General features: G+C 37.0%; 1 long non-coding RNA gene across 2 annotated transcripts in view; it reads right to left on the bottom strand.

Moving 5' to 3' along the window:
- Nucleotides 1-13933, bottom strand: part of LOC108385369 (uncharacterized) — a 45847-nt gene that overhangs the window by 17053 nt on the left and 14861 nt on the right. Inside the window, exon 3 of one of the 2 annotated variants that reach the window (XR_001850269.3) lies at nt 13058-13401. The exons of the other annotated variant lie outside the window; for it this stretch is intronic. This is a non-coding gene — a long non-coding RNA (uncharacterized lncRNA). Of the gene's footprint in view, nt 1-13057; nt 13402-13933 lie in introns of those variants that run through there. 2 annotated transcript variants of the gene reach the window in all.

The following is a 13933-nucleotide window of genomic DNA, read 5'->3' as shown; positions in this document are numbered from 1 at the left end:
ATTCCAAGTTCATTTCAGGGAGTCAGGGAGGGAGTTCGACAAATTAAAATTCATGAATTTTGTCCGTAGGGTTTTTCCATGAAGATGATTTTCATTCCTTAAAACTTTATTGTCCTGGACAGAGATTCAGAGCCAGCTGGATTCAGGCGACTTTCTCAGGATCATGTTGGGCGGCCCACATTTGAGCTTACAAACTCCTGGCTCAGGCTTACATGTTAGTTCCACCAGTTATTTACAGTGTGGTATCTGCAGGTTTACGTGAGCAATAAAGTATACAAACCATCAATAGCTTCAAAATTTTCACTCACAAAAAGTGGGAGGTGAAAGCTGCCATGTGCAAAAATGCAAAAATGGGGGGACAGAAGATGACATCAACACCGAGGGTGGGGTGAGGCCACCGATTTCGGATATGTGGCTGTGTGGTGAAGTATCTAGTAGACAAACATAAAGGAAGGGCAGGACTGGGGATAAATATGTGTCAGAGGCATAGGGGTAACTACTGAAACTCAGAGACCAGATGTCTTTTTATGAAGAAAAAGCTAAGGTAGAGAATACAAAGCAAGCCTGAGGTAAACTGTCTCATCACCAATCAACAGTGAGGCAGTACCTGTGGCTCCCCCTACGCAGCATCTGGCCATGAACACCTCTTTTGACGGCGAGGCTGCCTCAGAGCCATAATGAATCAAATCGTGGTTGCCTGGATTGTAGTAGCTCCCCGAGAGGTTTCTGCGTCCTGTTGATGACTGCACCTTCCTCTTCGGGGTCTCTGGCTGCATCTGATCTGGAGATTCCACGTGGAAGTTTGCAGATACCGACTCGTGTTCCTTATTGTTTGAACAATTACTGTTTTATAAAGCCTTATGCCAGCAGGAGAGGTGAAATATTACTTTCTGAGTTTAGGCTATATAAAGAAATCCCATCATGTAGTGAAATAATGCTTATGAGTTTCCCTCACTTACTACACAGATGGCGTTCAGCTTTCTGCCTCTGAGCCCTCCATCTTGAGAAGTGGGAAATGAGAGAACACTTCCACTGGGAACTACCACTGTCTCAGGAGGTCACAGCAGTTTTTCAAAATGCCAGGTCAGCACAAGACACATGCTTCAGAGACCACAATGCATGATGTAATATTTGCAACCACAGTGAAATTGGCTTACATAATTTATTTTGAAAAATTCCACACTGGGGCCAAGCTATAGAAAAATTGCTACATAATTTATAGGTCCCATTTAAGTTTTCTCCCTGTAAAATTAAATTCCACCCTTTTCCTCCTTGCAACAGCAATTTTCTGGCACTGCTGACAAGCGTTGCACTGAGAGTCATACTCCTTACAGCAATGGAAGGTTGTCTGCAAGTTCCCGATTAACCTGCCAACTAATTGAATATGAAGCCACCATTTGGAAGAAGCAAAACCATCTCCCCTCCATTTTCCAGATGGATTGTTCCAAAGGCCAGAACATAACTGGCCTAAGAGAAATCAGTTGTGGTTTATGAGAAGGAAAGGAAGGCAAGCAGGGGCTTTGGAGTGATATAATCCTGGAACCAAATGTTTTACTACCTTGGGGCCTTTGCATTGCTATTCTCCATGCCCAGAACACTGTTCTCACAGCTTAGCTTGTTGCACTGCTGACATCTTATCCTTCACACCTCAGCTTAATTGTCTCTTCTCCAAAGAGGTGCTCCCTGAACAATCTAGTTAAGGGAACACTCTTGTTATTCTTCCTCTTGATGTTAGCCTTTCAATGATGTACTCCAAAGCACTTTTCTCCAACTATAAATATTTTACTTATATGTAACCTATTTTTTAGCTTTCTCTTCCATCTAAGAGGCAAGTTACCCAAGGGAAGAACCATAGCACATGTGTTTTATTTTTGAGAAGCAGAATAGATAGTATCATGGTGCTCAAAATGTTTTATCTTGGGATCCCTTTAAATTCTTAAAATGTATTGAGGATCCCAGAGAGCTTGTATTTCTATGAATTATATGTATATATAGTTAACATAAATAACTATTTTTCAAAACATAACAAAGGCAATTAGTGGCATTGTTCTATATTTTTGCAAATCTCCTTAATACCTGGCTTAGTAATAGAAAACTACAGTGTCATGTAGGCTACTTCATTCAATTTGTTGTGACATACTATTTTGGTTGAAGAACATGAGAAAATCAAAATATTGCATAGAATCTTATTTGATATTACACCAAAAATTGACAAGTGGTAGTTCCTTAAAAGTGAGCTGCAAAGTGTAATCTGGAATCATATGAATGACCTTCTTATAATCAGATACATTATAATTCATTGGTCTTGCGCATTGATAGAATCTTTAATGTATGAATGATTTTGTAATATCATGCATCAATCATCTAAATAAACATTGATTAACTGGTTTATGCACATCTCTCAAATGTTGACATAGTTTATAAAATACAAAAAATTTTCATTTGTTAATACAACTAATCTCATGAGAAAAATAAGCATTAGGAAGCAATTTAGCTCACAGTGACATTTATAAGTTCCCTAAATCCTAACTTTTGCTTAAAAGCTTAAATTTTATGAATGGCAACAAATACTGTCAACTGTCTTGTAGTGACAGGCTCACCTCATTTATTTTAAGAATTTTTTATGAAGACTTTCTTTTTTAGAGCAGTTTTAGTATCACAGTAAAATTGAGGGGGAAGTAGAGAGATTTCCCATATACTCTCTGCCCACAAAAACACACAACCTCCTACTAACAGTATCCCCCAGACTGGTGCATTTGTTACAATCAATGAACTTACATTAATACATTATAATTACCCTAAGTCCACAGTTTACATTATGGTTCACTCTTGGTGTTCTATATTCTATGGGTTTAGTCAAATGTCTTATGACAGGTATCTGTCTCATACAAAGTATTTTCATTGCCCTAAAATCCTCTATGCTAGGTCTATTGATCACTTCCCCACCAGTCCCTGCCAACCACCGATCTAATACTTTATTGAGGATTTTTGAATCTATGTTTATGAGAGATATTAGTCTGTAGTTTTCTTGTAATATCTTTGTTTGGTGTTGGTGTTAAGGTAAGGCTGGCCTCATACAATGACTTAGGAAGATGAATCATTGCTTCTGTCCTCTGAAAGCGACTGTAGGAAACTGGAATAATTTCTTCCTTAAATGTTTGGTAGAATTTCCAGTGACCCATTTGGGCCTGGTGCTTTCTGTTTAAAAGGTTATTAACTATTGATTCAATTTTTAAAATTGACATTGGCTTATTCACATTATCTGTTTCTTGTGTGTTTTAGCAAATTCAAAAAATTAACTATTGATTCAATTTTTAAAATTGACATTGGCTTATTCACATTATCTGTTTCTTGTGTGTTTCTTGTGTGTCTTTGTAGGAAATGGTTCATTTAATCTAGGTTTATTTAATCATTTAATCAAATGTGGTCATAGAGTAGTTTATAATCTTTATTAATCTGTTGAGATTAATCTGTAGTGATATCCCCTCTTTCATTTCTGATATTAGTAATTTGTGTCCTCTTTCTTTTTGTCTTAGCCTTGCTGGAGACTTTTCAATTCTACTGATCTTTTCAGAGAACTGGCTCTGGTTTTATTTATTTTCTCTTTTTTTTTCCTGTTTTTAATTTTATTTACTTCTGCTCTAATTTTTATTCTTTTCTTCTGTTCTCTTTCAATTTAATTTGCTCAGTTTATTCTAGTTTTCTAAGGTAGACACTTAGATTATTGATTATAGCCATGACTTTAAATGAACAATTTTGCTTTCTTTTGTTCCTGAATTTTTACTTTCATCCAGCTCAAAGAATACTCTCTAGATTTACTATTGTGATAGTTATGTTCCCAATTTGATCAGATCTTGATTCTATTGAAAGGAAGTGTAGTGTCTTGGTGTGAGCACTGGCAAACATACAGGATCGAGTTTGACTCATATAGTCACAATGTCACCTTAAAATTGCTCAGCCTCTATTATCATCAGTTTTTTTCAGATGAGAATAGTGAAGATATTAATAGTTGCACATATTCAATGACTTAATGTTTAAACACCCCAAATACTGAGCCTGGTTTACAGTATATAGTTTCCTCTCTTGATTCTCTGCTTCCCTCTCTAAGTGCATGTTCTTTCTCCTTCTCTCATTTGCAATTCCTAACTCTGTTTTATTATGCTGGAGCATAGCTCTCTTCCAATGAAATTAGTGCTTCCAGTTCTAAGTGTTCTTGAAACCTACACAGAAAATCCCCACTTTAAAGATATGTTCAGAAAGAAAAAGTCTTAAGTATAAACAGTGTAGATGATCACTTGGAAACAGGCAATAACTTAAAAAGTGAAAATTAGAGGTCCTTTTATACTAAGTTTTCTTTACCAGCTGCTTACCAATTATAAGAAATTTCCATTTAGAATAATTTTGTCATTAAATCGATGGCTCTCCATTATGATCTGGCTTAGGTGTAGACATTCATCCTGATAGAGATAATTTATAGCCATTAGTAGTCAAGAAGGGCACAAATTTGTTAATCAAATGAACCTAGAAAGTAAATGAATTTGAAAGAAATGGAAGGAAGGACAAGATTAGTGCCTGTGATACTCTAGATATGGCAGAACGTGGTAGTGGTAGTGGATACATTTGGGGCTGATCCTTAGTAAGACATGCACTCATGCATTTCTTCATCCATCACTTAGCCAGAATTTGTGAAATATCCATTTTGTGCTGGCAGACTCATGGTTGAAAATTATAGGCAAGTTCTGGGCTTTCATGAAACTCACAGTCTAGTGAGAGTGACTGACATTAAACAAGTAGCTGCAATAAAGATCAGTGAGTTTTATAATAAACTAAGTCCAGGTATTCTAGGAGAACAGAGCTAGAACACCTAACCTACTTAGTCCAAGGCATTCAGGGGAGGCTTTGTGGAAAATGTACCATTTAGTCTGAGGCCTCTGCCTCTGAATGACTCAGATTTAACTAGAAAACAAGAGGAAGGAAAATCTCCTAGGAAGAGAACATCAAATTTGCACAGGCCTGGAAAATAAAGATAAAAACAAAAAAAATTCATGGTGATGTATACAGAAATTAAAATGTTATATACTCAAAACATAGAATTCCTGGAAAAATGATTAGAGATAGGCTGGAGAAATAGGTGGGGATCAAATTGCATGAAACTGATTGCAGGGTAGGAATAGGGGAGAACATGTGAGCTTTGTGAAAGTGGCTGTACTTTGTCCTAAATTAATGTAGGACTATTGCAAGGCTTTAAGAAGAACAGTGGTATGATCACAGTTGCTTTTATCAAGGTTAGTATGGTTGAAATATATTGGAGGGAAGCGTGAATGAAAGTAGACAGATCGTTTTAGAGCTTTCTGCAGCAACCCAGCGAGAGGCGGCGGTTGCCAGAGCTAGTGTGGAGGTGACTAGAGTGACGATAATGGTGGCAGTGATGATGATGCTTGACGATAATGGTGGCAGTGATGATGATGCTCTCTAGGCGCTGGGAGGCTTATTTGTCTTCAGACCTCTACAGCTGCACTGCTTAGTGCTTCAGTCAGTGCCGCATGTGGCTATTTAAACTTAAATAAAATAAATTTGGGGCCTGGATCCCTGCCTTATCATGTGGCACAGAGCCATACAAGAGGGTGTCTGGAGCAGCTGTCTTATCTATCTAGAAGTGATACATAAGCCTTACTTTGTTACACCACAAAGATTTGGATCATTGTTGCTACAGCATAATCTGTGACTAAAACAGAGAGCACACCATTGAGTTCCTTTAAGGATTATAATTCTCCAAGAATATATTCATACACTTAGTCATTAATTTCAATGCACAATCTTTTTGCTAAACTAGTGGAGTTAATCATGACCCATCTTAAAGTCAGTTCTCTTCAGCCATTTAAGGGTCCAGGCCAGTAACCCAGATGTCTATTTCTCTCAGGGTTAGTTCAGCTTTGGAGTTTGGGGTGTACTTTCTAGCTATCAGACCTCTGCTGGAAGCACCTCAGCTCTTCAGGGAGGCTCCAATAGTATTTAATCTGAAAAGGCTGGTATTTGAGGTTTCTCTATGTTTCTTCCAAGGAGCCTCCAAATTTACCCAAATCTTCCCCAGGGATCAGCTCCACATACCAACAATTATTGAGGGGACAGCCTTTATATAGTGACTCCAGTCAGTGATTGAGAAGCTGTATGAAATACTTTCCTTAGAGAAGGGGTGGACAAACGATTGCCCATTGGCAACATTTGGTCAGTGCCCTATTTTTTTATGGTCTGTAAACTAAGATGGGTTTGTAACATTTTAAATTTGTAAATGAACAAGAAAGGAGGAGGAGGAGGAGGAAAAGCAACAGAGACCTCACGCGGCTCACGGAGATTCAAACACTGACTGCATTCACTCCCCTGCACTTTACAGTAGAAGTCTGCTGACGTCTGCTTTAGAGAATTGGGTTGGAACTAACTTATATTTACAGAACTATGAGGAATCAATTAAGTGACATTTCCTGGAAAAAGATCTACTCTTACTTGATTTTCTTTTTTTTGTCCATTTTCAGAAATAGACCTAGATATCACTTTTTAAGTGCAGTCTCATCCAACTGTTCTACTAAAACTGAACAGTGTATGTATGTGTGTGAATAACTTTGGAGGATTATATGCCAGAATATCAAAAGTAGCCCTTTTTGCATAGAAATTCCTCATAGGTGATTTTTAAAATAGTTTTTTTTACCTGTGTTTTCTAATTTTTCTTAAATAAATATTTGTTACTTGTATTTTTTTCAAAAGAGAATTATGTCTACTTTGGGGTGATACAAAGAATAGAAAGATCAATACACGGAATGTGTCTAGAGGTAAGTCTTCTGTACAACAATTTCAGGAACTAAGGAAAATTTTTCCTGGGGAAAAGAAAACTAGGAGGAACTGTGGTAGCATCTCTGAAATCTCAGCAAGATCCATCAGAGGAAAAAGGCATTCAATTTATTCAATATGATTAAATGAAATAGGATTAGGAAAAAGAAGAAGCTCACCGGGAGACCAAATTCTTATTATAAAAATGCTCTCTCTAAAAGTCAGTGCTGGCCAATATTTATTACTGACATTGAAGAAACTAAGAAATATATTGGCTAAATATTTGGCATGGAAGCTCTAAAAGACATTTCATCATAAGATATGGGAACAGACAGGAGACTTGGAGTATTCCTTGTACAAGTACTCAAGATTCTCAGTATTTGAGACACTGTTGATATAAGTGATACACCCTATATCTATCTACTCAGGCTGCGTACAGTCTGCACATTGACACAATTCTCAGTCCTAGAAAATCTTTTTCCGATCATTAATTGCTAGCATCTCTGGAATCAAATTCATAAGTGAAAAATCAAATAACCTGGTTCTATTCTTCCTTTGCACTGATAGGAAACCTTCAACAGAAACCAGATACCTGAAATGCCTCAGGTCCTATCCATCCAGGATGAAGGAAAGGAGGGAAGTTGAGTAAAGAACAGAAGGCAGAGGAAAAGCAGGGAAGGGGGACATTACATAGCCAGGGCTCTTTTCCCAGAATGAAGATGAAATTAATAGGCAACTATGTTTTCCCTCCAGGAAAACCAACACTGTCTTGCTTCTTTCCATTGTTTCTGTTTCTGTGTGTGTGTGTGTATTTGTCTTTCTGATCTTTTTATTTTTAAAAATTTTCCTTGTCATGGTTATTTAAAAGTAATCCAAAGAGAGCAGTAATGTAGCCAGATGGCAGATTCAAAGCAACCTGGGGAAATTAGCTAAGCAAGTTGTGGTATCAAAGACAGCTGCTTTTTTAGTATAATTAAACACTTTTTGGGAAAAACCTACATTCAAGAGCAGTGCTCAGGGGGCAGCCACTGGCATTCTACCAAGTCAGAAGCCAGACAATATGTAAACCAGTCTCACAATCTAGAGACACAAAGTACCACTGAAACAGATCATAAGACTGGTTTCTTTTCCTGAAAAGCTATTTAAGGTTAAATTATAGGATGTTGAAGATACCTATATTTTCCTGTAAATCACTTCCCTTCTCCATGCTTCATTCTCATCTGAACTAGTTTCTCACTTAAGGTTACTGGGGTCCTTAAGGATTTAGGAATAAAAGGTTGTGACAAGAATCATTAATTGTTTTTAATATCTCTGAATGTTTAGTGGAAATCGTAAGGCCATACAAGTAATCACTATTGAATTTAATTTTGTTCAGAATTTATCAATACATTGAGATCATGTTGGTACATAAAGGTGATGAAAAATGCTCCCTGGCTTGATAACTTAAAGGACTTTCTGGGATGTAACAAAACATGGTCCCCTTGGTCATGACCCAAGAGTGAATGAAGTTCTCTATTAAGTGAAAAAAATAAAGATGAAAAGATAATAAACACCAAGTTGCCCCTCAAGTCCTCCATTCTTTAGTTTGAAGTTTCCAATTTCTGTGGCCTAAATTTGTCATGATCATATTTTAAATTGTTAATTCAAAATCAATTTCTGAGGGTAAGTTTGTGAAACTCACCCTCCCATGAGGAGGCAAACGGATGACATTTTTCTCTATAGAAACAATAAATTTTACAATTCCCTTTCTTTGACTGCATTGTAGGTGCAGTTTAAAGGATAAAACACATCTGGAAAGGTGAGCATCAGGCCATTACTTGGCCAGGGCTCTCCCTCTTTGGAGGGCACTATGGATGCCTTGAGCACAGCAAGATTTTTTTTTTAGTTTTCAGCCCCCATTTTGCCATCTTCCCATCCCCTCCCTTATGGAAACCACCAGTCTGTTATCTATGTTTGAATCTATTTCTGTTTTGTTTGTTCATTTGTTTTGTTTTTAAGATTCCACATATAAGTGGAATCATAATATTTGCCTTCCCTGACTCACTTCACTTAGCATAATACCCTCTAAGCCCATCCATATTGTCTCAATAGGCAAGATTTCATTCTTTTTTTGTGGATGAGTAATATTTCATTGTGTATCTTCTTTATCCACATATTTATTCATTCATCTATCAATAGATACTTATGTGTCACTTCCATATCTTGGCTATTGTCATAAAGTTGCAATAAACATAAGAGTGTAAATATCTTTTCAAATTTGTATTTTGTTTTCTTTAGGTAAACTAAAATGTGGAATTCCTGGGTTAAACGGTATTTCTTTTTTGTTTTTTTTAGGAACCTCAATACTGTTTCCATAGTGGCTGCACCAGTTAACATTCCCACCAACAGTGTGGGAGGGCTCCATTTTCTCCACATCCTCGTCAACACTTGTTATTTCTTGTCTTGTTGGTATTAGCCACTCTGACTGATGTGAAGTGGTATCTATTGTGGTTTTGACTTGCATGTTCCTGACGATTAGTGACGTTGAATATCCTTTCATGTGTCTGTTGGCCAGTTGTATGTCTTCCTTGGAAAAATGTCTATTCAGGTCCTCTACCCATTTTTTAATTTGATTATTTGGGGTTTTTTGGTGTTAAGCTGTATGAGTTCTTTATGTACTTTGGATATTAACCTCTTATCAGATATATTATTTGCAAATATATCCTCCCATGTAGGTTGCCTTTGTGTTTTGTTGACGGTTTCCTTTGCTGCACAGAACCCTTTTAAAATTTGATATAGTCTCACCTGCTTATTTTTTATTTTGTTTCCCTTGCCTGGGGAGACATATTCAGAAAAAATTGCTAGTGCTGATGTTCAAGAGTTTTACTATGTTTTCCTCTAGGAGTTTTATGGCTTCCGGTCTTATATTTAGGACTTTCAGCCATTTCGAGTTTATTTTTGTGGGTGGTATAAGACCAAGAATTTTTTTTCTCTATGATTGTTTTTATAAACCTCTTTTTAAAATAGAAATATTTACTTTAGATCTTCCTTGAGGGCAGGGACAGGGATGGAACTGACAACTACAGGAAAAATCTCAATGCCCACCTTCTCAAACTACAGATATTTTGGGGACCAAACTGCTGTCTCTTCCTTTTCAAAATGTACTATTTTAGGTCTTCAACATCTGCCATTAGTATTATTTTAGTAATTTGTTTCCTGGCCTCCAATCTTATTACCTTACTACTGCCAGATAAATCTTTTTAAGGCACAGTGTCTATATTCACTGAATATAGACAGAAGTGAAATTTTTTTTAGCCTGGCAGGGCACTGTATATTCTGGTCTTAAATTTTTTTCTGACTTTCTTCCCATTAAGGGCCCCTCCACTTAGGTCTAGCAATAATACTACACTATTATCCTCCATTCGACCATGCATTTTTCATGCCCGCAAGCCTTCGCTCATCCTGTTCCCTCCAGCTGGAATCCTCTTTCTTTCCATTTAAAAAACCAACCATTTTTTAAATCTTTTTAAAAAGTTGCTTTCCAATTGTTGTTGTTGATCCTCTTCACCCATCTTAATTTTTAAAAAAGTTTTTATTAAATCTTTGGGACTAGTTCAAATGTTTCTTTAAGAAACATAAAATCCTTTGAGCAATTCTGCCTCTGCACTTTCATAGACGTTTACATGTATTTTAGTCAACCTTATGCTGTATTATACCGACCTGCTTATCACACTCATAAACTGCTAGAGAACAAGAATTAGGTTGCTTCATCTTGAATCTCTGCAAGGTCTTAACAGAGTCTCTACAAGAATTTAGTTGCCCACAAAGTAGTCAATTGCTAAATTATCCTCTGAAAATTTTCCTAGAGAGATATAATGACTGTGAAAGAAGAGACATTTTCCTCTTACTTTAGAACTAAAAGGTGAGACTCCATTCAAAATGTTCGTGCTTCAAATTAGCCCTCACCATTTTTACTAAAAGCTTTCCTCGGCCACCTTAGCTTTAGCAAGCTCCCAAATGGCATCCCCAGTCAAGTCAGGAGCCTGGGTCTCTAGTGGCTGCTGCTGGAAAATCACCCTTAGACTAGATCTAAACATACAAAGCGCATGTTCCCAATCAAGAAAAAGCAGATCCCATTCCACTTCTGCAGGGGACGAGGAAGAGCAGCCTGGAATGCTGGGTAGGTCGTACTAGAGCTGCTCAGAGGTGTCAGGTACAGATGAGGGATGAGGGTCCTGAGGCGAATCATGTGGCTAGTTACTAGACAGGGCATGGGTAGGGAAACATGCTGGAAGATTACACAAAGGCTAGAGTTGAGGAAATAGATAGGATCAATGGCAAAAGCAGGGTAAATGTTCCACTACTTAAGTAAATGTTCATTATTTTCCCATTGTTATTAAAAAGCTAAGAATTTCTACATCAGCACTTGGCATGATGTATCCAAGTAAAGTGAGAAAGTTGCCAACGAGGGAAAATCCTTAATATTCTTAATGTTTAGCTAAATTATGCAGCTTATTGTGGTAAAACAAATGATTGTCATTAGATTTTAATACTGAAAAATGGCTCACAGACCCCTATTATAATCTTTATAGATTACTAGAAGCATGCAATTTAAGATTTTGGGGAATCATCAGATTGGATCAATCCCAATTCTTCCACATTTAATTTAATTTTGGAACATGTGGAACTTAATATTTTCCTTGTCTTTACTTCTCATCTTATTGTTTTACTCCCAGCATAAGTCTTCGTTTGAAAATTTTTCATTTCCTCTGAAGCCACTTGTATGTTAATGACTCAGATCTGTTAATCCACCTTATTCCTTCATGAAACCTAATGCTGCCATCTGCAACTATTTGAAGATAAAGAGGTCCAAGCTTCACAAAGAATTTTCTTGAAAGGAAGCCTAAAATGCACACTATGACGTGAGAGTCACATGCCACCAGCTGAGACTAAGGCCTTGGGATGCTGGTGGAGAAAGCGCTCAGTGGAGTGAGACAGAGTTCTGTCAGCTATCACTGATGTATTTTGCAGAATTGTCCACATTTCCTTCTGCTCATGAATAATTGATGCTCAGTGAGCTGACATTTTGTCTTTTTATTTGCTTATCTTTATTTATAAAAACAATACATGGCTTACTATAAAAATATCAGATAGGAAGTCAAATTATCCTTATACCATCCACTCAGAGTCCCAGTTTTACAGCTGGTGACAATCCAGTATGTACTGCACATTTTTTATCTGCTTGTACTGAAATGTGTATGCACATATATTTGTAAACACACATTAATTTTTTTCACTTTAAATATGATATAACTGTAATTCATGGGCATCATTTCATATAAAGGATAATGTCAGGTTGAATGTTCTCTTCATAATCTTATTGTTGGAATGAACTAGAAATAGAAACATGTTTTGTGACTTTTTTTCTCCTAGAGATTTGGCCCTCTGCTTAACTCCAAATCATAAGTTTATGTTCCTCTGTTCTATAGTTGCATCCGGAAAATAATTTCAGTATTAATATATGCTCTTACCATTCCTTTACCATGTACTTCAGTGAGAACCAACTGGCTTTTAAGATAAAGAACAACTATAGAGCCATTGTCTGTCAGCAGCTGAATATTTCAAAGAGCAAAGATAAAGGCTGATGATCTGAAACCTCGGACCTGAATGAGAATCCAGCCTCTGGTTGGTGGTTTATTGCAGATCATTTCTGCCTTTCTGTTCTCGTCCTTGTCCCCTTTCTTCCTTTCTTATACCCCTTACATCTGCATGCTTCTGTCCTTCCTTTCTGGCTTCATTCTTCTGTGTTTCCTCCTCTTCTAATCTACATCTTTTCTACTTTCACTCACATTCTTCTCTTCTACCCTTTCTTGCTCTCCTTAACTGTTCATTTATAGAATTATAGCATTTTTAAGAACATGTTTGTTGTAAAGACTTAAACATAAGATAACATATTGGCACTGGATGTACTATAACTTCAAATGTATGGAAATACATTTTTGATACAGAAACATGCATATACTACACTTAAATGTTTAAAAAAAATCTACAAAACAGCATCTATATATAGTAAAATCCCATTTTTGAAAATAACTATTTATATAGATGTAGGATGTTATAAAATAAGTTAACAGGATTTATCTTTGGGCGGTAACAAGATTATGTTGTTTTATATTATTCTTTTACTTTTTCTTGATTTTTAAGATGTTTCCTTGTTTGGTATGCATGGCTTGCCAAATGAAATGTTTTTACAAAGGAGCTTCCAATGTTATTTATTGCCTTTATTGAATGAATTTCGGGCAAGACAAAGTATGCAGTTAAATTGTACTGAAAGGAGACAATTATATTAAAATTAGAATTTAAAGTAAATAATAGGTAAAGTGACTTTTCAACCAGTTCAAAGATTAAAAAAACAAGAAAGAATCCTTCCATGCTTGCATGCAAAAAGGACCTTGCCTTGAGGTGGCTGCCACATCCAGGAAGAGGCTTCCTCTCTCTTCCAGGCTCACACTGGCTCCGCAGGGCCTCAGGCCCGCCAGGCCCAGCAGCGTCAGCCCAGGTGGAACTTGGGTGCCGTAAATATACTCGTGCTTTCAATGTCTTCGTGAGGACAAAACAGTTAAATAAATTAAAAAAAAAAATATATATATATATATATATATATATATATTGTTTTTAAAAAGTAAAATAAATTGCCTTTCATTTACTTGTGGCCCTTGATTGCAACCTTACTTTCAGTCCTCCCCACTACCCTGAAATCCAAGCCCGGCAGACGGAGGGAAACAGCGCAGGCGATAAGCATGAGGAGGCTGCCCCCGTGTGGTCCCCTAGAAGGCTGAGCCACTGCCGGCCTAGTTGCACTCATTACAACACAGCTGGTTCTCATTAGACTTGCTTCAGACTGTAGACCACAGACTGAATACAAATCCTACTCATGTGTTAGAGCAGGACTGAGGTCTTATACAATCATTTTTTATGACTTTTTTTTTAACGGAAAGGGTCATTTGAGTTAGGCATGCAGCCCATTTCTGGCAGTTCTACCATCAACCTTATTCTGAATGATCTACTGTCTTCAATCCCTGGAAATTCATAGTGAGCCTTACTGTGTGTGTTTGCTGCGTTCTGAGACTTT

Source organism: Manis javanica, chromosome 11 (genome assembly GCF_040802235.1).
Source record: "Manis javanica isolate MJ-LG chromosome 11, MJ_LKY, whole genome shotgun sequence".
NCBI lineage: Eukaryota > Metazoa > Chordata > Mammalia > Pholidota > Manidae > Manis > Manis javanica.
This window is presented reverse-complemented; position numbering and strand designations above follow the sequence as displayed.